We start from the raw sequence: 26,297 nt of genomic DNA on the forward strand, positions 1-26,297 counted from the left end.
GGCTGCAGAAACTTGACTTTGGGTCAGAATCAAGATTCCAAAAAGACGGCCTCCCTGCCGTCCTGATTTTATTGAAGGGCTCCTGCCAGCCCGTCTGAAATAGCAGAGATAAGTATAATCCATTTTCATCGTAGCCAAGGTCGTTGGATAAAGTTGGAATTTGATAAAGAGCTAAACTGCTATTGAAACACGGGAAACCTTGCTGAAGCAAGTTCTTCTAGCTGCTTCCTCACACAGAGTTAGTGCAGGGCTCCAGGTCCAGCCAAGACAGATTCCTGGGCCCGGCAGCTATTGACTTCAGCTGCTAAAAATTTAGCTTGCTACTTGTAACTCCCTCACTCACCTGCTGGGAGAATCTCGATAACTGGCAAAAGCTGAGTCCAGTGGTTCTCGGGGAGCAAAGCGTAGATGGCTTGCCTCCGCCCCCCGCAGTGCCTCGGGGGCTGAGAAGGCAGTTCCCATCAGGAGCAAGAAGCCTCCCCTCCGTTCGCATTTGCAAGGTGTGTTCCACGTGGCCTCTGTGGCGTGGCAAGCGTGGCTGCAGGTGTGCTGGAGGATGGGCAGGTACCGCCCAGGGAGCATTTAACCCCGCCCCTCGCTGGCAACTAAGTTATCCTTTTTGAGTCCCAGCTCCTTTAGTTGTAAAATGGGAACAGCAACGCCCACTACAAAAGTTTGTTGGTTAAATGAGGAAAGATCCGCCTTGCTCCACCGTGGGTGCCAGTAAATATTTGTTCTCTTTATTGGCACCAAAATTCTTGGTGGAGATGTGGGAGAGAGGATTGGGGGTATCACGGTGACTTTTTTTCAACCTACGTACCTCTATCCCCCCCAACTCCCTCCTGCCTGAGCCGGGTATTCAGATGTCCTCCCCTCCTGCCTTCGCCTCCAGGTCCTTGAAAATCACGGCCACAGACACAAACGTCCCCAGTGGGAGTAGGCCTTTGTCAAAGTGCAAATTCTCCTTGAAATTTCCTGAGTCCCACCACCAGGGCATGAGTGCACGTCTTGGGTGTGCTCTCCTAATCCCCAGAAGTGCTTCAGCTTCAGGAGCAGACCAAGCAGGGGAGGAGAGGGAATGGTGATGGGGGAGAGGCGAGTAGAAGAGGAAAAGGGCAGAAATGGGAGGCAGAGGCAGCAAAACCATGATGCGGTTCTCTCCCTCCGATGGCAAATCATTTATCTTGTGGAAGACAAACCTGCTGCTTTTATAGGGGACTCTTCCTACACTGGCCATTAGAGTTTATAAAGATTTTCTACAAGATCTCAGTAGGAATCCTGATTTTACAGTGAGTCAAATTTTCACCACATGACACCATCTTGAAAAGGAATCTGTCCCCAGATATTCCTGGATATCAGCTTTCAAAGCCAACGTTTCTCTTTCATAGATGCAGATAGAAAATTTTAAAAAATGATTAAAAAAAATCTGCAAATCTTTGTTTTCCATCAAGATGTATTAAATATTGAAGACATTCAAAAAGGAATAAAGAATACTATAATGAAGGTTGTCATATCTCTCAACCAGTTTAATTGTATAGAGTTAAAGACAACAAATACAAAATATTTTCCTAGAATATGTATCAACAAGATAACAATGTGTAAAAAGGGTAGCAAGGGCCTAGTGAACAGACTTGGGGATGGCGGTTACCTTGCGTGGGGACATCGAGGGAAGAGGGTAGGGGGGACCCACAGCTCGGGGTGCTGTTCAGGTCTTGGCCTTCTTAAACAATGGCATGAACCAAAGTCTGTTAAATTCTGCCTTCAAAATTCAAAAAACAAAAAGCCCAAGATGCTCAGTGAGAGAAAATTCCAGCTCTCTTCAAAGTCACAGGTCTAAGAAAGGACACTGGACCTACTGAAGTGACATATTTCATTCAGCGACTAGGCAACTTGGATTCAGTTCAGATTTGGGCGTCGAGCCCACGTTTTTGCTAACGCAGTTTACGCACACAAAACGAGGTGCTGCCTAGCGAGGCCTGTTCTATTTAGGTGCCTAAAGAAGCGTTAAACAAATCACACAAAAAGCACAAATTAAAGCCTGTGTGAGCGGCACATATGGAACTTTATATTATAGACCATTCTCCCTTCTTTTCAAAGGAAAGGCATTTCCGTAAAGTGAGCGTATTTACTGTACATCTGGTATCAGACCTATTCAAGATCGCCGTGAAAAGATTATTTATGACTCAACAGCTACTCTTGTTTACTACATAGATGACATCATCATCCCAATATTGTTACATTACATCAGCCTTTGCCCCACTTTTATTGTCTTTGCTATCAAGCCCGAGCCCAGAGAGTAATAAAAACATGCAATTCCAGCCTTCTCTGAGCTTGAAGGTTTATTCCAGCTGGACCACCCTTGGCCCAAAGAGAAGCCCCCTCTGTCTGCTGTCTTGAGCATTCGTCCCCCTTAGTGGGAGCATTTCTCAAGGAAGGGCAGAGTAACATCTTCCAGGGGTACAGAGCCTAACAGGAGTATGAAAGCCAGCAACCATTCATCTTCTTCAATAACACCATCCCAATTTTGTGGAGGGAGGATGGAATTACTCCTCTCCTGCGAGATGGATCTGGGAGAAATTGTTATTCATGACGCTATGCCCTCCTCCAGTTAAGAGACAGTCATTTGACACAAGCTAGACCAAATAAGCTCTTCACAACCCAGGAACACCTCTGGATTTTGAATCGCAATCTCCCCTTGCGCGGAGGAGGGAAAAACAAGGGGCAGAGATGAAAAGACAGAAGCCGTTGGAGCTCATTTACGTGAGTGGCAGTGCAGTCAGCCCTCGGCATCCACCAGTGACTGGTTCCAGGAGCCCCGTGGATACCAAACTCCAAGGATGCTCGAGTCCCTTATATAAAATGGCATACTGTTTGCATATACCAATGCACATCCCCCCATAATACTTTAAATCTTCTCTAGATGACTTATAATACCTAATACAATGTAAATGCTATATAAATAGTTGTCTGCGAGTGGCAAATTCAAGTTTTGCGTCCTGGAACTTTCTGGAATTTTCCCCCCAAATATTTTCAATCCACAGTTGGTTGAATTTGCAGATGCAGAACTGGCAGATACTGAGAGCCGACTGTAGTTGGGTTTATTGAAGTAAATTTCTAGTCCCTAGATGGAGACACTCCTGCCCTGGGTGCCCTGACAGCAAATGGAAACTACGCCGTATCTTATAAAAGGGTCCAGGCTTCTGCCCCATTTTGCAGGTCCCTGGATTCTTCCTTGAGAACGGGGACCACCCATTTCATGAGGTGTTGCGTAAAGTTTGTTTGTATCACTTACGTTGCTGTCTTTAATTATCTTTAACAGGTTACACTGACCCCAAGTTCTAGGTCCCGTTCCTTCCAATGAATTCCCTTTATCGTTAACTAAGCTGGCGTCTCCGTCTATTGCTTGCAATCAAAGACTTGAAGCCCAACCCCTGGGCTGCTCCGTAGCTGTGTGGACACCCCAACTCTAGGGACAAATATGCTACAGCCTGTCCTGAGGAGTCAATCCCGCAGCCGGCAAATGTGACATCCCCAACAGGGAGAGCCCTGTGGATGGCGTTCAGGCTCCTTCACACCCACCCTGAGCCCCTCGAGGCTGTGTGTTGTACAGAGAATCAACTCAGCCTGCAAACCGAATGCTTACAGGTACCATCAGCTCCTGATGTTGGGTATATCCTCCCCCTCCACTGGAGAAACAATCAGCAATAGCATTGTTCCCTCGGTCCCATAAAGGACTTGAATTCTGAGGTGAATCCAGGGGCCATCCTGTAAGTTTCCCCAGGGTTGCTGTTTTCCTTCCCCGCTCTGCCCACACCTTTAAAAACTGACATCAGGCAGCGATTCATCCCCCCGTAGCAGGAAGCTCTGCCTGTCCCCTCATCTCCTGGCAGCTCTAGGAAGCAACAGTGGCAAAGGGGAAACGGTCACCACCACCCCCTTCCAACCCCACTGGGGAGATGTTCCAGGGCCAGCCGCCTTCACGGAAGCCGGGAAGGACCCGAGAAACGAATGCTCTCGTGAGAGAAAACCTGGAACAAACAAGTGAATCTGGCTGGGAACCGGGCTTGTCCCACCTGGAGTTGTGTCCTGCTGAGGGCCACCCAGGACACTCGTACCTGGCTAGTCATTAAGCAGTTCAGTCCTTGTCGCTGAACACTCACTGAATCAGCAGAGCTCTCTGTATTAATCCACTTGAAGCACAGGCCCCGAGACAGTGTTTTGGTTACTGATGCTGTGAGACACAGCCATTTTATGGCGCTTGCAGATTGGGATGGGGACCCAGCCAGGCCCAGCAGGGCTGGCTGGTCCCCGCTCCACAGCGCCTGGGGCCTCGGCCGGGGCTGACTCCACAGGCTGGGGGCTGGACAGTGGCGGCAGGTGGTTGCCTTCTGAGATGGCTTGGTCACACGGTCACGCGCATCCGGCACAGCGTAGGGACGGCTGGAGGGCCAAGTGCAGCGGGATTGCAGGTGCAGAGCCCCAGGGGGCAGCCCTGGGAGGCGGACCGCACTGCCCGCCTTGTGTACTCAGCCACTACCTGTTGGTGGAAGTAGCACCACCCGGCCCAGGTTCAAGGGGAGGGTGTCAACGAATTGGGAGCCATGTTTAAAGCGCCTATGGGCTGGAGAGAGACTGTCCAGGAGGGATGTCGCTGAGGGCGGGAGCCCCGGAGAAGCCTGGCCTCGGTCACCGTTCGCATCGCACACTGCTCCCTCCTCTGGGCTCCAAATACAGCTCTCAGAAGACTCTCTGCTGCCCTTCAGCCTTCAGGATGAAGCGCACGGTCTGAGGACTGAGGTGCGAGGGCAGCACAGCTGACCCGCATGCTGCGCCTCAGAGCACCCACGAAGGAGCCGTTCCATCCCTCCAGAGTCGGGATCCGGGTGGGGAGTGATGCAGCGGGGCTGGGCCGAGGCAAGGGTCTTCCTTTCTCTCCTTTGTCCCTCCCCACCAGGCTGCCCTTGACTGTTCCCCCTCCCCGACAATGGGGGTCTGACCCTGACCCTGACACGCAGCTCCAGACTTGGGACTCCGTGGCCTTCATCCGCCTGCCGAGTCTGCAGCCCCCAGAACCTGCAGTCCCTGGAGCCAACTCTGCACAGCCTGAGCTCATTCCCTCCTTGCCGCCCCGGGACGCGCGAGCTCAGGTTAGGATGGGCTGGTGGCACACAGGTGACACTGTCTAGAAGGGCCGGCACCCAGCAGACCTGGGCGTCCGCTGCTGTCTGTGTGCGGCACGAGCCAGCCCAGCACCACCCCGTGCAGGACGACGCTTCCACCCACCTGGCCGCCTGATGGGCCGGGCGAGTTCCCGTGACACTTTAACTGGAAAAGGAAAGAAGGCGTATTGGGGATGGAAGGAGTAGAAAGACGTTACCATCAGAGCTTTCAAAAAAAAAAAAAAAGTAAAAGTCTCTGCACCAAGGAGTGAAATTCCAGCAGGCTGGTGGGAATACAGGGCGAGGGAATGTAAGTGTCACGTAAGAACCCGGCACAGAGCGTGGAGGCGCACAGGTCAGTGTCGCTCAGTCCAGATGGACCCTGGGCCCCAGCCACCTCTCAAGGTTCTTTCCCTTCCAGAAAGCACAGTGTGTGGTCAGTCCTGCGGGCATGACTGTCCCCAGAGCCAGCTCCTGGCTCTTTGACACTCCCCGCATAAAATGAGCTGGACCCTCGTGAAAGGTCACGGCCTCTTGCACCGACAGTTCCCACAGGCCTCACTGCGAAGCAAGAAGCAAAAACACAGTATATCGCTCTCCTATCTGTAACCGGGTTAGCCTGAACGGTCCTGTCTTTAGGTCTTGCCTGTCCTGCAGTTTGTACCCTGTGGCTGGTTGGGTTGTCCTGATTCTTCACTGTCTCTTCTCATATATAACCACATCTCCATTCCCTCACTGTGTGAAAGAATTTACAGTACCTATGTGGAATCGGCCAAGCTGACATCCTCATCCCATTAATGTTGGGTTTGGACACCTGACTTGTTTCACTGGTAGAATGTGGGGGTGGGGGGGGAGCATGATGTGAGTGTGTGGGGCTTGGCTCCCTCTCTTGTACTCTGGTTCCAGAACAAAATACACAAGAAACTGACATAAACCCAGGCAACCTGCAGACCCAGAAACAGGAAAAGTAAATGCTTGTAAGCACGGAATTTGGGGATTGTTTGTTTTACAGCATGTCTGATGCAAAAGCTGACTGATACAGACCCTGTGTGGGGCAAGAGCCTGCCTCATCGCCAATTTTTGTTCTTTCTGATTTTGTGCTTCAGCTGATGACTTCTTCTCCCATGACCAGCCACTTACACCAGCTGGGTCAGCGCTTTCCTCAGTCTCCCCTCCTCAACCCCCTCCCACCCGGTGGGCTGACGGAGGACCCCAGCTCCTTCGATACCAGGTTACGCAGCTTACCATAGATGAGGCCGATGGTTCTACAATGCAGATCACACAACTGATACAGAACTAAGACCCCCTTGGCCATCCTTCTCCCCTGGTTAGAGATGTCCTAGTGATGGGGAGAGAGCACAGTTATTCCTCCTGGTAGGGGCCAGTGCTGTTTCTTTAAATTGTGGTAAAATATATAAGCATAAAATTTACCACTTTAGCCATTTTTAAGCGTACAGTTCTGTGGCATTAAGTACATTCACATCCTTGTTCAACCATCACCACCGTCCACCCATCTGAAAGTCTGTTCCCATTAAACATCCACTCCCCATCACCCCACACCCCCAGCCCTTGGAAACCACATTCTTTTTCTGTTTCAATGAATTTGACTATTGTGGGTACCTCGTATCAGTGGAATCATATATGTGTCCTTTCATATCTGCCGTATTTCACTCAGCATAATGTCTTTCGGGTTTATCCATGTGGTAGCATGTGTCAGAATTTATTCCCTCTTTAAGGCTGAATAATACTCCACTGTATGTATGTATCACATTTTGTTTATCCATTTGGCTATCAGTGGATATCTGGATTGCTTCTACCTTTGGCGGCTGTGAATAATGCTGCGAGGTACATGTGGACCAAAGGCTGGTGCTTCTTAACTATGGTGTCTGCAGCTGGAGGGTAAATACCAGTACTTGTACTTTGCGAGGAGTGCTGGGAAAATGAATCAGACCATGATGTCTCCCTGAAGCCCCTCTCACTAGGCTCAAGGTGAAAGAGAAAGAGGGGAAGAAAAGTGCCTCTGCCTTCCAACAACTCTCTCCAAAGAAACTCTCTAATTTCTAACCTCAAACACTTTCAACCCTTGGCTGGTACGGAGCTAAGGGTTGCATAGAGTCTTCAGTCCTCTCCTTTGCAAATCCTGCACAGGCAGATGCTGTATATCATGTCCATCACCTCCTTCCCTCCCTGTACGTTCATCCTGCTCCAACTCATCAGGAAAGTGGAATCTCTTCCTGCCCTGCCCCTCTCAGTCTGGCCTGGCGCTGCGACGTGCCTTGACCCGCCGCACGTGGTGTAAGTGACGCTGTGCTAGGGCTGAGCCTCGCCTTTAGGAGGCCTGGCGTCTTCTGCTTTCTTTCCGGGGGAAGGTGAGCAGACCTGTAAGCAGTCCACCACCGGGCCCACCATGCTGTGAGGAAGCCCAAGCTAGGCGTGTGGAGAGGCCACACAGGAGCTCTGAGGACCCAAACTGACAGGAGAATCCAGGCCCCAGCCACAGGGCCCCGTCACGCCACCTCAGCCCCCCCTCGCCCCTTTGCCTGATGTTCTGGGGACGCCAGCTGAGGCCCAGACGTTAGAGGCACAGGCGAGCCATCCCCTCGATGCCCTGGACAAGCTTCTGACTCAAAATCTGGGGGGAAAATAAAATAGTTGTTTTATTCCTCTGAGTTTCGGGTGCCTGGTTTTGCCGCCACGGACACCCGGAGCAGAGGTCTCACACTTCACTTTGCAACGTGGGGACACGGCCCTTACGCTTTTGTTCTCAGCCTTTGGGCGCCTCAGCAGAAAAGGGGACAAATTCCATTCTAACATCCTGCTACATACATTTCAAGAATTCTGAGAAAACTTAGACGTGGTGCTTTGTTTTTTATTTTTTTCCACTATAGTAACTTTTTTCTAAGTCCCCGTGGTTCCCCAAGCCCGCAACACCCCGGGGCCAACAGCAGGTACAGGCCTTGAGACTGTGAGGTTACAGGGCTCCATACGTGGTGGTATGTTTCCAGCACTGAAATGCACTTCCCCCCGGTCCTGGGGCGCCGGCAAGGGCCCCCCGGGCGGTGGGAGCGCCTCCACCTATTACCCAAGAAGGGGATTCGACGCGCCAGAATCCCGCCGCTACTGGCTGGAGCACGGCGGGAGAACCCAGCCTCACCCACCCCCCCCCCCCCCCCCCCCGGCTCCCGGCGGGTCATCACCCTAAAGTTTGAGAAATGGTCCCAAGGGAGGGGCGTGCGAGGGGCCTGAGGCTGCTGGCAACGGTGGCCGGGGGTGGGGGAGGGGTGGGGAGGGGCTTAGGGGTGGGCGGGTGCGGAGGGGGAGGGGTGGGGGGAGGAGGGAGTGGGGGGAGTGGGCAGTGGCGGGTGGGGGAGGGGTGGGGTGGAGGGTGCTGGGGGGAGGGAGGGCTGGGGGAGGGGCTTAGGGGGTGGGAGGTGCGGAGGGGGAGGGGTGGGGAGGGGGAGGGGTGGGGGGAGGAGAGGGCTGGGGGGAGGGGCTTAGGGGGTGGGCGGGCGCGGAGCGGGAGGGCTGGGTGAGTGACATGCCCTCCCGGCCCCTCCCCAGGCCCACCCTCCAGCCCGGCTCTCATGTCCACCTGCCTGCTGCTGGAAGTTAACGTCCCCAGAGCCCTGCAGACCCGGATGCGGAGGATGGGCCCGGCCGGGTGAACTTGTCGTGCAGCACCGCCTGGGTCCTGTTGGGGTGTAGGTCCCCCAAGCAGAGCCACGCCGTGGGGTGGCTGGGGGCACAGGGGCTCTTCTCGGCACTGCTGCCTGCAGGGGGCCGGAGCACCAAGGGACACAAATCAACCGGAATCGGAAACTCCTGGACGGCCCGCAGAACCTGGTCGATCCGCCCAGGGAGCCAGGGTGGCGGGGTTGGGTGGGGCAGCGGGAAGACCTCGGTCTCTTGGTTCCTTCCTGGAGTTGGCGGGGCCGACGTGTTACCCTTTAGCAGCCTGTCTTAAAAGTTGCTCTCGTGAGGAAGGAGCCTCAAAAAGCAAAATTCTGACCATCAGCGGCTGCTCACATTTCATAGCCCGGGGCAGGAGTACAGAGACGTGCACGCCATCTGTCTCTTAAAGACAACAAATCAGGCTAACAACCTATTAAATTCAAGAAAATATGTTCTATCTCGCTGTTTTGAAAAGAGAAGAACAAACCATCATAACCATCTCAAAGGCCAAATTCAAATTCAGAATTCTCGACCCTTGGGAATTGGACACCGGAGTATGGTGGTGGTGGCCCCTGGGCTTTGTTCCATTGCCTGCCTCTTCCCAGGGTGTCGTGGTCATGGTCCGCATCACCCCCTCCAGGCCATGGCAGTAGGCACAGGGCACTGCCAACCAGGGAAGCCTTCCGGGGCACAGTTTTGCTTGAGCCTCCATCTCGTACCGCCCACGTGGCTGAACTCTAGTCTCCAGCCCCTCCTGGAGTCTCGGCCTAATATCTCCAGAGGTTGGGACTGATACAGTGCGTCCCAAGTCCCCATCGTAAATCATATTGTCATGATGCGCAGTGGCTAAAACCTTCAGGAAAACAAAGACCCTCTTATTAGGCAGGACATTCCAGGGGCTCAGAGATCCCCTCCCAGTAGCCAGGGCAAAGGCCAGACCTCACTCTAGGTAAGGCTAATTCTTCACCTCACAGGGACCCAGAGTTGGGTCCCTCCTACCTAGGTCAGTGGTGGTATTGATCAGAAACCCTCCCCAGGAGGTGACATAATCCCAGGAGGAGCGACACAGCAAGAGAAGCAGGGTGGCATCATCACGAATTCTCTGAGGAGCCCACGTTTCAAAAGGGAACAAGGTAAGGAAGGAGATTCCCAGTCCAAGAAGAGCAGCCCAGAGTGGCCGAGCCTGGCAGGGGTAACGTCAGGAAGGCCTAGATCGAGCTGAGGCGCACGACAGTCACCAGTTGGAACAGCCCTTCTAGCCACATTCCAAAAGCATGCAAAGGGCCTCCTGCTCCGGGCACCAGGGGCAGCGCGGCAGATCTGCTCCCTCCTCCAGAAGCGCCAGGGAATAGAATCTGTCCACTTGTCCAATGAGAAAAGCAAGAAAGCTCTGAGAAAATCAAAGCCAGAGAGAGGGAAAGGCTGAAAGAAGCCAAACCATTGCATCCCGTGCTTGGATTCAGCCGGAATCTGAAAAACTCCCTCCTGGTACCTCGTGTGAGGTGAGATACGGAGACAGAAACCAGGTGATGGCAGGTACAGTCACACCTGGCTCCAGACCCCTGTGCTCAAAGGTGGATGACTGCTCTTCACCTGCAGTCACCTCTAACCCTCTGTTTGGGTTCCTCATTTTTATTGTCAATTTGGATCAGGAGACCAAAGGTATTCTTTTTTTTTTTTTTAGAAAGATATTCGCCATGTATTTCTTCTTCAGGTCTTTTTTTTTTTATTATTTATTTTTGTATTTATTTTTGGCTGTGTTGGGTCTTCGTTTCTGTGCGAGGGCTTTCTCTAGTTGCGGCAAGCGGGGGTCACTCTTCATCGCAGTGCACGGGCCTCTCACTATCGCGGCCTCTCTTGTTGCAGAGCACAGGCTCCAGACGCGCAGGCTCAGTAGTTGTGGCTCACGGGCCTAGTTGCTCCGCGGCATGTGGGATCTTCCCAGACCAGGGCTCGAACCCGTGTCCCCTGCATTGGCAGGCGGATTCTCAACCACTGCGCCACCAGGGAAGCCCCAAAGGAATTTTTATCACGTAACAGATGACATGAAGCCAGAGGGGATCCCTGACACCTGAATAGAAGAATCAGAACTCAGAAGGGTTTTGGCAGACCACAACAACAAAGGAAGTTTAATGGAGATGACTATTATATGTGTAAGCTTAAGTTGGAGGAGACCTGGCTTAATAGGAATTCATGTGAAGAGACAGGATAGGTTTTCAGTTATTGAGAGTCCTGTATGAACCCACAATATGGTTATTCCCAAGCATTAACCGGACCTTAGAATGCATTGAGAGAAAGAAAGCAAATACATCCATGATGTGCTTGTGAGATGGCTTTGGAGGACTGTGCCTACCTACTGTTTGGGCTTCCTGTTTTAATGATCAGGTCCAGAGAGAAGTGGTTCAAGTGATGATGACTCTGGAAATCACATCATTTAAAACTGGTTGAAGAAGCTCAAGGGTTTGAGTCTGAATCAAGAAGGCTTAGAGGAGACTTGTTAGCTGTCCTCCAATATTTAGAGGACCGTCACGGGGAAGGGAAAATAGATTTATTCTATGTTACTCAAGAGGGGGAAGATTAGAAGGAATGAATGAAGGATACAAGAAGGGCTTCAACTCAACACAAGGAAGACTTTTCCAAAATGAATGTCTTGTATCGTAGTTAACTCCCATCCCTGGAATATCCACCTAGGGATGTTACAGAGAAGACTTCTGGAATTCAGGGAGGTATAATATCTGACCAAAATGCAGGGTGCCTAATGGTGGAAATCCCAAGCGCTGTGGCAGCCTGCAATGCTCATCAAATTGGACCATGAAAGCAGCTCTCTCCTGCCCCTACGGTAACCAAAGGATGGCTTCAGTCCCAGAATCAGATTACTTTTCCCCTTCGTTCTGAAGGTTGGTAATAAATCAATAGCTTCGTTGTGGCCAGACTGAGGTTCTGGCTTTTCACATTGGCAACAACTGTCTCTCATTTGACTGGAATGCAATTGGAGTAAAATTAACTCGCTTTCCATATGGTCAGGTGTGCAAAAAGCTCGTGTTCAGATTCATTTTTCCTGGATTGTGATTCTTTGTATGTTTCAAACATCTGCACTGTTCGAGGTCTCCTATTTATAGCGGAGGAGATGTTGAGATGGCCCAGGGGTCGACTTCTTACACTCATTCCTCTATAAAACTCACAGCAGCTATAAAAGCTGGCTATTTTCTAGAAATTGTACCTCTATTACTTTTGTGTGTACACGATGTGGCACCTGCAAAGACATATCAGGGCTGCCCTTGTAGAAGTTCAACTTGACTTTTCTTTTTCCTGCAGAGCACATCTGATGAAAGTCAGATGGGGTTTAGGTCATCAGTGGGAGTTTGCCAATGGAGTTGTACTTAAAGGGATGGGAAAATAACAATAGATGTGTGTGTGTCCTCAGGCTAAGACACTAATTTGGTGAAAAGGACACTTTCTGAGGAAACAGGAGGCTTTATAAATTTACATAAACTTAAGAAAGCTCTTGGGTGTTTCTGAGCTTGCAGGGATGGAATAAAAAATTCCCCCGATAGTTCCGAGTCTGACTTTGCTGAGAATGCGACTCATTTTCCCTAATGTGTGTGTACGTGTGTCATGATGGCTCTGGTAGACGTGTGCTCCAGCAAATTCCCACAGCTTATCAGACAAAGCAGTAGATTACACTCCTCTGCTACCTCTGTTCTCAGCCCGAGTTGAAGATGGTCTCGTATCTTCATTACCTGATATTAGCACATCCGAATGGCTAATGTATGATGCTTGGCAACACGATAAATTATTATTGCATTTACTTTCACCCACACGCTCTTTTTTTTTTTTTTTTTTTTTTTGCATTTAAAAACGACCTTTCAACGTTTTAAGAATTTCTAACGGTCTGAGAAAAGAAACAACCTCATAGATGCCATGTTTTACCTGATGGATGAGCTTTGGTAAGTACTCATCGGGACATACACTCTATCTTTTCAAAAGGCCAATCAAGAATTAACCCCATGGGCTTCCCTGGTGGCGCAGTGGTTGAGAATCTGCCTGCCAATGCAGGGGACACGGGTTCGAGCCCTGGTCTGGGAAGATCCCACATGCCGCAGAGCAACTGGGTCCGTGAGCCACAACTACTGAGCCTGCGCGTCTGGAGCCTGTGCTCCGCAGCAAGAGAGGCCGCGATGGTGAGAGGCCCGCGCGCCGCGCACCGCCATGAAGAGTGACCCCCGCTTGCCGCAACTAGAGAAAGCCCTCGCACAGAAACGAAGACCCAACACAGCCAAAAATAAAATAAAATAAACAAATAAAAAATGATAATAAAAATAAAGAAATTCCTTAAAAAAAAAAAATACAGCAGTGTTAATTAAAAAAAAAAAAAAAAAGAATTAACCCCATGGCTACAGGGACGCCCTTGCCCTACCTTCTTCACTAAACCCTTGGATGAAAGAAGAGAGGACAATGACAGCATATGTTGTCACTGGAAGTCGTGACGTGGCCTCGAGGAAGTCTCTGCTCTCTGTGGGTGCAGACCCACAGGTGTGTCGGGGCCAGAGGGTGTGCAGGTGGATGGAGCGGCTCTCCTGCTTGTAAACATACAAGGGTCCTTGGCTCCTACACGGTACAGAGTCTGAATTTGGAACAGGAAAGGGTCTTTAGAAATAACCTTGCTGCATGTTAGAATCTGCTGGGGAGCTCTGAAAACAAAACCAAAACGATACCTACTGTCAACTGAAAAAAACCGCACAACCTAGAAGTTGAGAATTATGTTTTATTCGGTAGACTTTCTGAGGACTTAAGCCCAGGAAGCAGCCTGTCAGGTAGCTCTGAGGGACCATCGGGAGAGGTAAGGGAGAAGCCAGGATACATACGGGGTTTTGCCACAAAGACCAGGTGGTCAGAACTTCAAAAGATGACAGTTAATTAAATAAAACCAGACATCTCAAGTTAAGGAATTTAGCGCTTTTCTATTTGTGGGAAGATGCAAGAATCTGGGCTTATTGAAATCATTCCTTTGATGGGCATCTTAAGTAGGGCCAGTATCCTGTTCTTTCCCATCCTGAATCCCCTCAGGGTACACAGTTTGGTGGAGGCGGGGGTGGGGGGAGTGGGGGGGGCACTACAGTGGTGATGGCCATATGATGGCCATATCCTTTGTTTATTGATATGACAGACGACTTTCTTCATCAACACTACCAATGCCTGTGCTATAAACCACTTGGACAAGACTTTCTGGGGATAGGGCCTAGACATCTGTATTATCTAAGCTACTAGGTAATTCTGACATATATTAAGGCCAAAAAAACCCCATTGATCCTGGTCTAATCCCTTTATCTTACGTATTGTGGTCACACAGTTAACTAGGGCCCAGACTGGAGACAGATTCTCTGGTATGTTCTCTTTAAATATCAATAACCCACAAGGGGAGGAACATAAAGTTGGTTTTGGTGTCTCCAGTCTTCCCACTCTTCTGTATTTACTTCTTTGGCTATATCCTCACTCCCAACCAATCCTCTTGGGTTTCTGTGCCCTCAAATTTCTTCCCTTTCCTGCTACCCTTTGGTGCTGAGGAAAGACCCACTTACACTCATGGTGATTGGTGTGTATCATCTCCCTTCCCCGGATATATACATTTGAACATTTGCAAAGCCTTTAAAGCCACTTCATTCTTCTGGGATTTCAGTTCTGTCAGCTGTAGATAGAGTTTGGGGTTCAAGAATACGGTTCTCACAATGGAATTGTAGATATTAGCGAATGGGTCATTAAGGAATTCTAATTTGAGGAAGAGACCTTCTCTCATCCTTGAAATCACACTCACTTAGTTGCCCACACTCCACATTTTAAGGGGGACTGTCCCAACGTGTGTTCAGTCCACGGCACTGATTTCGTGCCACTTCTGTGCCATCGAGGAACCCACACCATCCGTCATACTACTCCACCAAAATAAGCTCTTCCATGTTTCTCTGGGAAATCAGGAATTAGCCGTGAGCCACCTAAATGGGAAAGATGGGCTGGAAAAAAAAATTTTTTTTTTCCTAAAGGAGAAAATTAGAAAAATGGACTAAAGGGAGAGAAAGAAAATTTCTAAAATGTGTGAACAGTTATCTATGAATAGTGAGCTGGCAGATGCTTTCAGTGTCTTTTTAAAAAATATACTTTTAAAAAATATATACTTTTATAACAAAGTTTTTTATAAGCATGCATCAGAAGCACAAATTAATATTTTAAAAGAATAGACCCATTCCTGGAGGTTTGTGGGCCTCCAGGATTGAACATTCAGGCTGTCTGGTTGCCCAGACGCCGGCCTCTTATAGGTCAGCTGGTAAAACGCTGACCAGCAGCAGTCTAACCCTTTGACCGTAAACTTGCCTGGGGAAAGTACAGCAGCTCTAGGAGAGGAAAGATTTCAAGTCTTATGCAGCAGTTACGACTCCGAGTGGCACAGTTGGTAAGATTCTTCCTTGGGGGCAGTTCCTGGAGGTGATGGTTCAAGGCACTTGGGGCAGGGTGGGGGGCAGGCCCGCAGGCTGCTATGTCGCTGGTGTTTTATCGTCCTCCTTGAGTTGTGGAACTGCCCTGCCGCCTTGGAACTTGCCTGCTTGTGGTCCGAGGAGGTTGAGTGAAGGACTGAGTCCCTTTCCCCAAGAAGATGGAGGGAGATTGTGGTCCTTCAGACAGAACAGTTAGGGAAGTGACAAGAATAGGATGACTTCCTTCCTCTCTGCACGTGAAGAGAAAGTGGCTCTATTTGTAGAAATGGTTGAGGGAAAGAAATACGGGGCATATATGCTTGAGGGTGATCTTTGTGCGTAAGAGACACATTCAATGAGTATTAATGGAAATTGCATTTGCGCTAATGCCTGACCCAGGAACCTATTCCTTCCTCAAGGAACTTACATTTTAGTGCAGGGAAGCCGGCGACAAGCAACAATCATAACAAATAAGGACGTGGCGTGGAATAGTAAAAGGTGCCAGGTGTGCAGAAAAAGCAAGGGGTGAGGAAGCAGCAGCCCTGGAACCGACCCCATTGGGTCTGGGGAAGAAGTTGGTTCCCGGCTTCCTTCCCAGGTTGGGAGGGAATGGGATGCAGCCGGAGAAGGGCTTGCTGGCCTTGGGAGGAGGGCACATTCCTGCGAGGGGCGGGAGGGGGTGCTGGGGGCGGAGCGACGCAGATGTCCAGGTCAGGAGTTCCATTCTTGTGGGCTGAGGAGCAGGAGAAGCGGGCGCGCCCTGTTCCTGGTCTGGATGACCTAATAAGGCCTCTTCCATCTTGCGCGCTCACAGTCTGGCCGCAGAGAGGACTCCCTGTTCTCCCTGGCAGGCGCTGCAGAGGCCGCAGTGTTTAGGATTTCTGAGCACCACTGAGTGTTCCAGCCAAAGACTCTCCATGTGACCTTCCCCTGAGCTGGGGGGAAGGGTATGGGAGGGAGGGAGGGGAGGAGAGGGGGGAGGGGAGGGGAGGGTGTAGGGGGCAGGGGGAGGGTGTAGGGGGGGAGGGGGAGGGGGAGGGTGTAGGAGGGAGGTGGAGGGTCGGGGAGAGGAGCTTCCCATTTCAGCCTCTGGCACCAGGCTCTCGGCTGAGACCAGGCAGACAGGGAAGAGACAGAAGGAAAAAATGCCAGGGCTCCAGTTGTACACGGAAGCTTTTCTAAAGTAGCTGGAGCTGAGAAGAAAGGTAACTGAGAAGGTAAAGAGAATAAAGGCCTGTTGAAGCAGGGGGGTTTTGGGGCTTGGAGGCATTTCTGCAGCGCTGATGTGTTAAAGCCTTTCTTCTCGCAGGAGCCCCGCGCAGGGCTGGGGCCGCAGGTCACACTTCTTTCCCTGCCTCTTGGGAGATAATTCGGGAAAGAGCTTCTCCACCTGGGGAGGGGAAGAGTGGATTCTGTCCTATCTCTTCCAGACTCCTTGCATGCTGAAGCCGGAGGAAGCTTCTGGATCACAATCACCGCATCACATGCTGGGGCCTTGGCGAGCACCGTACAGGGAGAGCCGTCCGTCCAAGGCCAGGCCCAGGGTGTCATTTCTGCGAGGCGGGTCTCTGATCTGCCTCCATAAATAAAAGCCTGGAACAGAGGCTTTGTTTGTGTTTGCGCGTTCTTTTGCCATTAAAGGGCACATCTGGAGACAGGAGGTCCAGGCTGGTGAGAGTAGATGCCCGAGTTCTGAAGGAGCATACAGTCGGGGTTCTCAGGCTAGAGCTCAGGTTTTATGTCAAAGTGAATTTCATCACCTTTACATCGGCTGCACACTGAATGAGGCACAGGGTGTGGGGATCGTTAGCGTGATGCCTGAGTCCACAGCCTGCCCGGGACCTTTGGGACCAGGCGCGGCCTTCCCTGCGTGGAGTTGCCCCGGGCTGGCGTGTCCTTCGTGGCTGGTGGGGAAACGGCTGTGGGCTGTGGAGAGACGTGGAGTCCTGAGCCGGGCGAGTCACTACTCGCTGCTATGGGACGCTGGCTGAGTCCCTTCCCTTCTCAGGCCCTTTGTTTGCCATCACTGCGGGGAGGGGTTAGAGGAGACGCGTGTTTCTGGAACTCTGTTGCTTGGAAGGTGAAGGAGGGCTTGGGGCTGGGAGACAGCTGCCACATGTCTCCATCCACAGCCCTGCGAGCCTTTCTCATGTAATATAGTATGTGGTATGTTAGAATATGTTTAGAATAGAATAGAATAGAATATTACCGTGCTGAACTTCAGGGTAAGCTTGTATTTGAAAGAAGGATTCCGTTACCTGAAAAGTTTAAACACCCCTGCGTCAGGTGACTTCAGAGGCCCCTGGATCTGTGATGCTATCACCCCTTAAACAGTCCTGAGCGGTGCCAGAGAAGACTGGCAGTGTTCGCTCTGCTTACTTAGAAGCCTGAAAAAATGCCAAGAATTCACAGGCAGAAAGACACCCTTTGGCTCCTCATTGATCTGGAGGGCCAAACAAACTCACTTGACAGATTGTGCGGCTCTGGTGAAGCAGCACAGCGGCAGAAGACCTCACTGCTGCTCCGGGCATTTGCGATTTCCAGCCAATTCGGCACTCACTGCCCCTGGGATGTGCTCGAGCGGGGGAGGCCCGAGCCCGCCCTGGGGCAGGCGGCGGCAGCTCTGGAGAGCGTGGGGCCTTTGTCACCTGTGGATGCGATCCTGACTTGTCCCACGGTTTACAGGGAGATGTAAGATCTGGGACGCCTGGGGAGCCTTCAGTCTCCAGAAAGGAGAGGTTGCCTTGTTGAAGGTTAAGTGAAGTGACCAGAGGTGATGGGGGTCCAGCCGGACCAAGCCCACCTCAGGCCAGCAGCTGCCGGGAACCTCTCGGTAGCAACTCCTCCCCAGCCTGCTCCTGTGTGAGGGAGGGGCTGGCTGAGGGTGGGCTGATTGCCAGTCACCTTGTACGTAAAGCCACCACCGGGAGGGCCTTTGCTGCTCGGTCTCGTTAAGGAAAAATCTGAATTTCAAGCTGCAAGACCAATGCTTGGGAGCAAGTCTCTGGGCCAACTCAGGCTTGACATCTCAGGGTGGTTTCCTGGTTCTTCACTTCACTCAACAAATACTTATTAAAAGCCTACCACGTGCCTGGCGCTGTTTGAGAAGACGGGCTACATCCGTGAGCAAGACAGATACAAATTCCTGCCCTCAAGGAGCTTCCATTCTGATGCTCATTCACATTCACGGCCACTTGCTGGGGGGTGGGGGGGCGGATGGGAATTAGGACACAGAGGTCAGAGCGTGGGGGTTGGTGTCAGACGCCTGGCTTCAGACCCTTTGCCTCTCCACTGGCTTAGTTCTCGCCTTAAGCAGGTTCAAGGCCCGTGGCCGTTTCCTCGTCTGTTAAAGGGGATGGTGAGGGATGTGGTGGGTGGATTAAGCAGGTGACCCACCGGCAGCAGTTGGGGGGGTGCCTGGAGCACAGTCAGTGCTCCGTAAGGAGGACGGCCCACTGCTGTCATTTCTCTGCCCACGTCCACCCCGCAGGGCTTTAGGGATGGCGCCCTTAACCCTCTGTTTGGTTGCCATGGGCGCTGTATCCGTGGAGGGCCTCAGCAGGACGTGGTGCTGTCAGGCATGGATGCGTCCTCTGTCGCTGTCAGGCCGGCAGGTGCTGCTGTCCAGGAAGGGAGTGGTTGGCTGTCCCCAGGGCCTCTGTGCCCACCTCCCCTGGGCAGACGGCCAGGGGGCTGCCTTCACCCTCAGGGCAGCGCCCACCCCAAGCACTTTGGCTTCTCGGTCTGGGCAGGCCGCCTGTTCTGGGTGAGAAGACCACGCTCCTCCTCCTGGTCTCCCTGCGGCAGGCCCTCTGCTGTCCTCACTGCTGAGACCCAGCCCAGTGCTGCCCTGAACTGGCTGTGTGACCTGAAGCCAATCACTTAACCTCTCTGGTCTCAGTGTCCTCATTGTCAGAATGGAGATAACAGTTCTCATGGCTGAGGGGCGCGTTGTCAGGTGAGACAAGAAGGTGAAGAAACGTAGAACTGCAAGCAGGGCGCTCATCCCCCCATCAAGTCTCTGTTCTGCCCAATCTTTGTCCCCCCCAAGCACGTCTGATCTGGCCGACTCTCCCTTCCCTCAGTACAGCCTTTCAGCACATTTGGCCGCCTCTGCCGACTGGGAAGCCAGACTGGACCCCGGGAGCGTAAGAAGCACCCACTTCTGTTGGACCGAGAGTTTCTTGAAGCAGGGCCAGCTCTGTTCCTCTTTGAGGTGCCCCCTTCCTCTCCCGCAGAGCTGAGGCTGCAACAAGTGCCCGGCACACAGACGTGTGGGACAGACATCCCACGTGGATACAGACAGACGTGAGTGCAGAGCTGGCCCCTCTCTCCTGATGCCCTGTTTATTTTGTGTCACGTAAGGACATTGTTTCTGAAACTGTCGCTCAGAGATCTAAATTTAGACCTGCCAGGAGCCATTCTGCCAGGAATGGGTGTGAAATATAGTCCTCAAGGCTTGCCTTTCTTGGGCTCTCAGAGGCACCACCAAGTAGCCAAGTCGGGGCAGCGTTCAGCTCGGAGTCTTGGAGGAGAGTCTGGTTGAGCACAGACTGCTTGTGCCACCACCCAGCTGCCTGGAAGGCCTCGCGCCCCGATGATCCCGCAGGCTAGCCTGGAATCCCGTGGCCGCGCACCCAATGTGCGTGCTTCCTAGCTTACCCGTCCTGCCCTCCTGGCCCTCAGGGCCGCGCAGATGCTCGCCTCAAGGACTGCTGATGACATGGTAGCTCAGATGCGCTTCTTGTATCTGGAGTTGAGAACTAAGGAGGTTTCTCTGCCAACACCTGGCAGGTGAGCCGGTCACAAAAGCCAGCGGAGAGTTACGGCTATCTTGGGGTCACGTATCCAAAGCTCCAACTTTCCCCTGATTATTTGAGTGATAAAATGAAGACATTAATACCTAATATAGGAAATAGCCTGCCCGAAGGACCACGTTAATCACTCTAATCCTCCATTCCCCGTTTTCAGTGAGGATTGGTTTCAATCAATCATGGAGTAAGCGGCACCAGATTAATCTGGGCAGGGAGAGTAAAATGATACAGACAGAGATGATAGATGCGGAGGGCTAAGGAGGAAACAGAGCATTCACAAGTGCCTCTAGGATTTAATGAGACTGAGTCTGTGGGTCAGAGAGGAAATCCATCTCATCACCCTGGTTGTTTGTTGCCTCCCACATCTCATTGTTTTAAAGCCAGTAGGTCGCAACATCTCTTCTGGTGACACAGCTGAAGGAAATATTTGCAAGATGGCCCACGCAGGCTGTTGATAAAGTAAAGTCCTCAATAAACCATGCCTTCCAGTATCCATGCTCCTGGGTAGTGCCCTCCTCTTAAATCTGGGCTCGTCCTGTAATTTATCTTAACCAGTTAAGCTGTGATGGAATTTACACTCTGCTGATTCTGGGCTCTAGCCTTAAGAAGGCCTAGCAGCCTCTGCTTTTGCATTTTTGGATGCTCTGAGCTTCTATGTAAGAGGTCACACTACTTTAATGGAGACCACTGGAGGGGCATGTGGAGAGGTCATATGGAGGGAGTGAGGCCCTGAGACTCTACAGAGAGAGAGAAGTCTGACTATCTCAGCATGCCAACGGAGCCCAGCCTGCAGACTCTTTGGACATTGCATATATATAATAACATCTGGGCATTGTGACTCAGCCATATTGATACATAAAATTAACCATCACATCATCTATTGGCAAAAAACTAGTGTTCTTTAATTTCACCAAGAGGGTAGTGTGTGCTTTTTGGAGAAAGAACCTGACTAGAGAATAAGAAGACCTGAATTGTGATTGAACCACTGCCACGAACTGTATCATCAGTGAATCTGTTCATTTCTCTGACCGTCTGCCCAGGTTATGCAGCTAGCAACTGACAGAGTGAGGGTTTGAACCCAGGGAGTCTAGATCCAGGGTTACTGCTCTCAACCACTACGCTAATGCTGAAGTGCTAATTTCAGGCTGTTTTGGGGACCCCAGAATGGAGGGGACCTGTGGCCTAGTTTGCAAGGCAGAGTCCCGGAGTTAGCCACGTCACACACACGTTGTGCCTTTGTGCTTTGTCCAGGCAGATGGGCCGGGCACAGACTTGCCAAGAGCTCTGTGTGTCTCCCCTGTCCCTGCCACGGCACAGAGGTAGCAGAGGGCCCATGACGCTCCCCCTTAATGGGGCTCAGGTGTGGTGCAGGGGCCCAGGGAGGTCACGTGCACTGCAGCGAGGGCCAGCTCCGCGGCCACCTAGGAGGGGTCATGGCCAAGTGTCGGAATGGGAAGATGGCCATTACAGGAGATGCTTGGCTTGAAGCCTACATATGCCCTGAATGCCTTGGCACTAAGAAAACCTACTAGAACTCAGACACGACCCCAGGGAAAATGGGGAAACCTCTAATTAACGGATACTCTGCTCTCTGCAAAATTGACTTTTGAACAGAAATTAATTTGAACAATAGAGAAGCTAAGTTATTCATGCATATCTGAGGGTCAAAAACCTTTACACATAGTGCTTTCAATAAAACTGTGTTAAACGAAAAATGGATGTGAATACATTGAATAGAAATCTGCTTCCTACAACTCGTATGCATTTGTTCTAGCCCCATCCTTTGAGCCTAACCTAAATGGTCGAATCCCTCTTCTGCCAGATAACTCTTGTTTTTGGCAAACCAACCATTGACAACTCCATCAGAGGACTCCTCATAGGTCACACTTTTTTTTGTAAGATCAACATTATTGAGACATAATTTATGTACAATAAAATGCACCCAATTCAATAACTTTTGACGGATGTATACACCCATGTAGCCACTACCACAGTCAAAATGTCCAACATTTCCATCGCCCTCCAAGTTCTCACATGGCCCTTTGCAGTCATCCCTCCCCCCAGTTCTGGCCCGAGGCAACTGCTCTTCTGCTTCCTGTCATTCTATATTAGTTTTGCCTTTCTGGGAGTTTTTCTTTATAAATGGAATCATAAGTCATCATAGTTTAAGTATCTACAAAATAAATGGGAAAGCTAGAGAAACCCCGTCAAATGGAGTGGGGACCACCGATGTGGGTCTGCTTGGCCAGCTTGCCTGGCGCTGCCGGGGACCAGAGACAGCCCACCTCGCAGAGCCAGCATCACTCTGTTCCTGGTCTCGGGATCCTCTCCCTGTGGCTCTCTGTCCTCACGACCACTTCCCCTCCCTCGTTCTTGGAGCTGTATTTCCTTTCTTGGCCCGCATCTGCTGACCGGGAAAGTAAACAGCCAATGCAACCCCTGGAGAAGCATCTTTGCTGAAGAGTTTTCTCATCTTCGGGGAGAAGCAGACAGGAAGTGTGTGTCCACTCAGCTCTCACCGACAGCCCAGATAACGTAAACTCCTCGTTTCCTCCACAGCTGGGTCAGGATTTGGCCTCTCTGACACAGTGGGGGAACTTTCAGTCTCATTATCAAACAGCTGGAAGCCCCTTGCTCTCCTGGCACCTGGGGCTAGCTTTCCCTCTCTTGTCAAGAGCTTCGATTTTTTTTTTTTTCTTTTTCTTGATCTTGTTCACCTCCATACTGAAAAGAGTGTGAGGGAGAGCGATGGTCTAGTGTTTGAATCATTTCCTCCTCTCCCTAAACCTGTCTGGTTCTTCACCCACGTAAAGAAGATTTTGTACGGCTGAGGAGACAGACATAGGCTTCTGGAGTCCAGCTAACCGTCGACATGTTGTTGTTATTCTTCTCAGAAAAAGTACTTCCACAGAAGAGTGACTGGTGGAAACCGAAGACGTCTGCAGAAAAGAGGAGATGTATAAACCCGAGAGCATGACCCTCCCCTGCATCTCTGTGCATTATCAGTGCAGGCAGGGGACAAGCCTGTGCCTTCCACAGCATGTAGGCTGGACCAGTGGGTCCCAAAAGGTGATCTTCAGACCAGTGGTCTCAGTATCCCCTGATGTATTAGTTATCTGTCATATGTAACAACTTGCCCCAAAACTTGGTGGCTTTAAACACCAATAAATATTTATTATTTCTCACAGTTTCTATGAGTCAGGAATTTAAGAGTGACTTATCTGGGAGATCTTGACCCAGGGTCTCTCATGAGGGTGCAGACAAGGTGTCGCCCAGAGCTACAGTCATCTGAAGGCTCGACCAGGGCTGGAGTGACATCTTCCAAGGTGGCTGACTCCCAGGAAGGTTGGCCTTCCCCAGAGTGTGTGATCTGAGAGACACAGAGAGCCAGAGCCAGAGACACAGAGGGGATAGAAGCTGCTGTGCCTTCTAGAACCTTGTCTTGAAATCACACACCATCACGTCTATCAGATACAGTTAGAAGCGAGTCAATAAATCCAGTCCACCTTTTGCAGGGAGGAGTGTCAAAGAATTTGTGGATGTATGTTAAAAATATCTTACCTGGCTGAGAAATCTTACCTGGTCTTGGGCCGCGCAGACCCCCTGAATCAGAGTCTCTGGGGTTCACATCCAACAATCTGTTTCAACAAGCCATCTGGGTGGTTGTGATGCTGGATGAAGTTGGAGAACCACCAGACTAGACCAAAGAACACTGAGAAAACCTCAACTCACTTGTCGGTACCTGGAGTGAAGCCTTAATCACCAAGGCTACCTTCTAGAAGCTGAGTTTTTGTGAATTTGACAAAAGGTACTGGTCTTACTTCAAGGTAATCCACAAGAAAGATGCGGTAGGCAGGATAAGGGGCCCCGCAAAGATGCCCGCAGCCCAGGAGCCTGTGAATATGTTACCTAACGTGGCAAAAGGGACTTTGTGGTTGTGATTAAATTAAGACTCTGGAGGCGGGAGATTGTCTTGTCTTGTCCAAATGGGCCCAAAGTAATTACAAGGACCCTTGTAAATGGGAAGAAGGAGGGTTAGGGTCAGAGAGAATCAGAGAAGGTAAGTGCTGATGGAAGCAGGTCAGAGACAGATTTGAAGATGTTCCACTGCTGGCTTTGAAGACAGAGAGAGGGGCCACAAGCCAAGGACTGTGGGCGACCTCGAGAACCAGGAAAAGTCAAGAAAACAGATTCTCTCCTAGAGCCTCCGGAAAAAATGCAGCCCTGCCAATACCTTGATTTCAGCCCAAGGAGACTTATCTTGGACTTCTGACCTCCAGAACGTAAGAGAATTCATTCGCGTTGTTGGAAGCCACTCTGTCTGTAGTCATTCGTTAACAGCAACGGTAGAAATCTAACAGGAGAGGGTTCTGGTCTGGGACTTCCTTTGGGTGGAATAAAGAGAAAAAGAAGAATGGGATGATCTGCTCCCTTAGATGTTTCCACAGGAAGGGTAGACGTGTGTCATTGCAGAGTCTGTGCTTGTATTTTTACCTGCAGAAGAGAAATGCTGTAGCACTTCATTGTCTAATATAGTAGCCACGAGCCAAATGTGGCTCGATAAATTTACACTTCAGTTAATTACAATTACATAATATAAAAAATTTAAGTTCCCAGTCCTCCAGCCACACAGCAATGGCTCAGTAGCCAGACATGGCCAGGGGCTAATGTACTGGTCAGCATGGACACAGGATATTTCCAAAATGTTCTACTGACATTTGTAAACGTTCCACTAGACAGCACTGGTCCAGCCTCTTTGATCTTTCCAAGTTTGAAATAACCTTTTGCAAAAATCTTATTTTATGATTAAATCTTATTCTATGGCTGTGATTTCCAGTTGAGACTATCAGAATCCTTCAGCTCCATCACTTGTGTGTATCTGCATTGCTCATTCCCTAGGTTTTAAAAACTCCACGCTTCAAGGGCTCCTGGGGATTCAGAGATGCCGTGTAGACCAGAACATGGGTGAGGGGCGTATCTGTGTGTCCATGTGTGTAGGGGGAGATGGGGACAAGGCCTTCACCCTGGCTTGAACTAGAACAGCTTCCGTCTGCCGTGTTTACCTATTGAGCTTATTGCACCATTTCATTTGGCGAAAGGTCCCATGACTTTCAAAAGAAGAATAAAAGTCTGAAAACCCTGAGTGTGGAAGGAAGGTCCCTACCCCCTCTCTTCTTTGTCCCCATTCCTAGTCTCCTGGAAGTCATTTGGACACGATTCCTTCTCACTTCAGACCAGAGCAATAAATCACTTGCACCTGGATATTTGCATGGAGTCATCATCTAGAATTTCTGGGTTTATGAAGACTTCTTCAAAAACTTGAACTAAAAGTTTATTTTAGAGGATGCAGTTAATTTGAAAAGGAAGTATATTGGGTTGATCATTTTCCTCCTAGGATTAACTCAACTATTTTGTATTTCTATTCTCAGAAACATTATGTTCTGTCCCACTTACAAACACACACACGCCCCCCCACTCACCCACACAAACACGCATTTTGTAAAGCACGCCGTCCCTGCCTGTTGCAGTAAAGTTTTATAGTGCTTCTGGCCCCAAACAATAAACTAGGGATAAAAATGGAGGGCCCTTGGAAGTTTCTTCAAACTGCGGAACTCTCAGCCCCCAAGGGGCTTCTCAGCAGAACTCACAGCCCCTTGGCTCAGGAGAGCCCGGGGGAGCCCAGCGGTGGGAGCCTCACCTTGATAGATGAGGGTGTATAACTTCTTATATTAAACATTAAAAGTGTTTAATATAATGAGATCACACTTCTTGCCTCTGATAATAATTTCACTTTTATCAGATATGACCTTGCATTCAATACATACAAATCCCCCAATTAGAGCCAACTTCGCTGGGAATGGTGAGCATGCCTGCCCTTCTCCTTCCCCAGAGGAAACACTAAACACTGGCCAAGGTGATTGTCATGGTTCTTCTACAGACGAGTGTCTGTCTCTCTAGCGTTAGCCTGGGCCTCAGTTTTCTCATCCCTGAAAATCCAGGTTTGTAGATTAAAGGAGTTCTGTTTCTTTCCAGCTCTGAAGATCTTTGGTTACGTGATGGATGAAAATAATTAGACTCAAAGAACTCCGTTTTCAGGTAAGAAGTGAAATCCATCATGTATGATAGTAGTAACAGGAAAATTAGGCCATATTTAATAGCAATCATTATTTCCATTTAAAAGATGAATG

At 50.4% G+C, this 26,297-nt stretch overlaps 1 long non-coding RNA gene across 1 annotated transcript; it reads left to right on the forward strand.

Annotated features, from left to right (window-relative positions):
• The first annotated feature begins 16,368 nt into the window (after positions 1–16,368).
• On the forward strand, positions 16,369–16,899 carry LOC137761930 (uncharacterized). The gene is made up of 2 exons (XR_011073470.1): positions 16,369–16,512; positions 16,726–16,899. It is a non-coding gene; the product is annotated as an uncharacterized lncRNA (long non-coding RNA).
• Positions 16,900–26,297: the final 9,398 nt, after the last annotated feature.

This window comes from Eschrichtius robustus, chromosome 1, assembly GCF_028021215.1.
Source record: "Eschrichtius robustus isolate mEscRob2 chromosome 1, mEscRob2.pri, whole genome shotgun sequence".
Classification (NCBI taxonomy): domain Eukaryota; kingdom Metazoa; phylum Chordata; class Mammalia; order Artiodactyla; family Eschrichtiidae; genus Eschrichtius; species Eschrichtius robustus.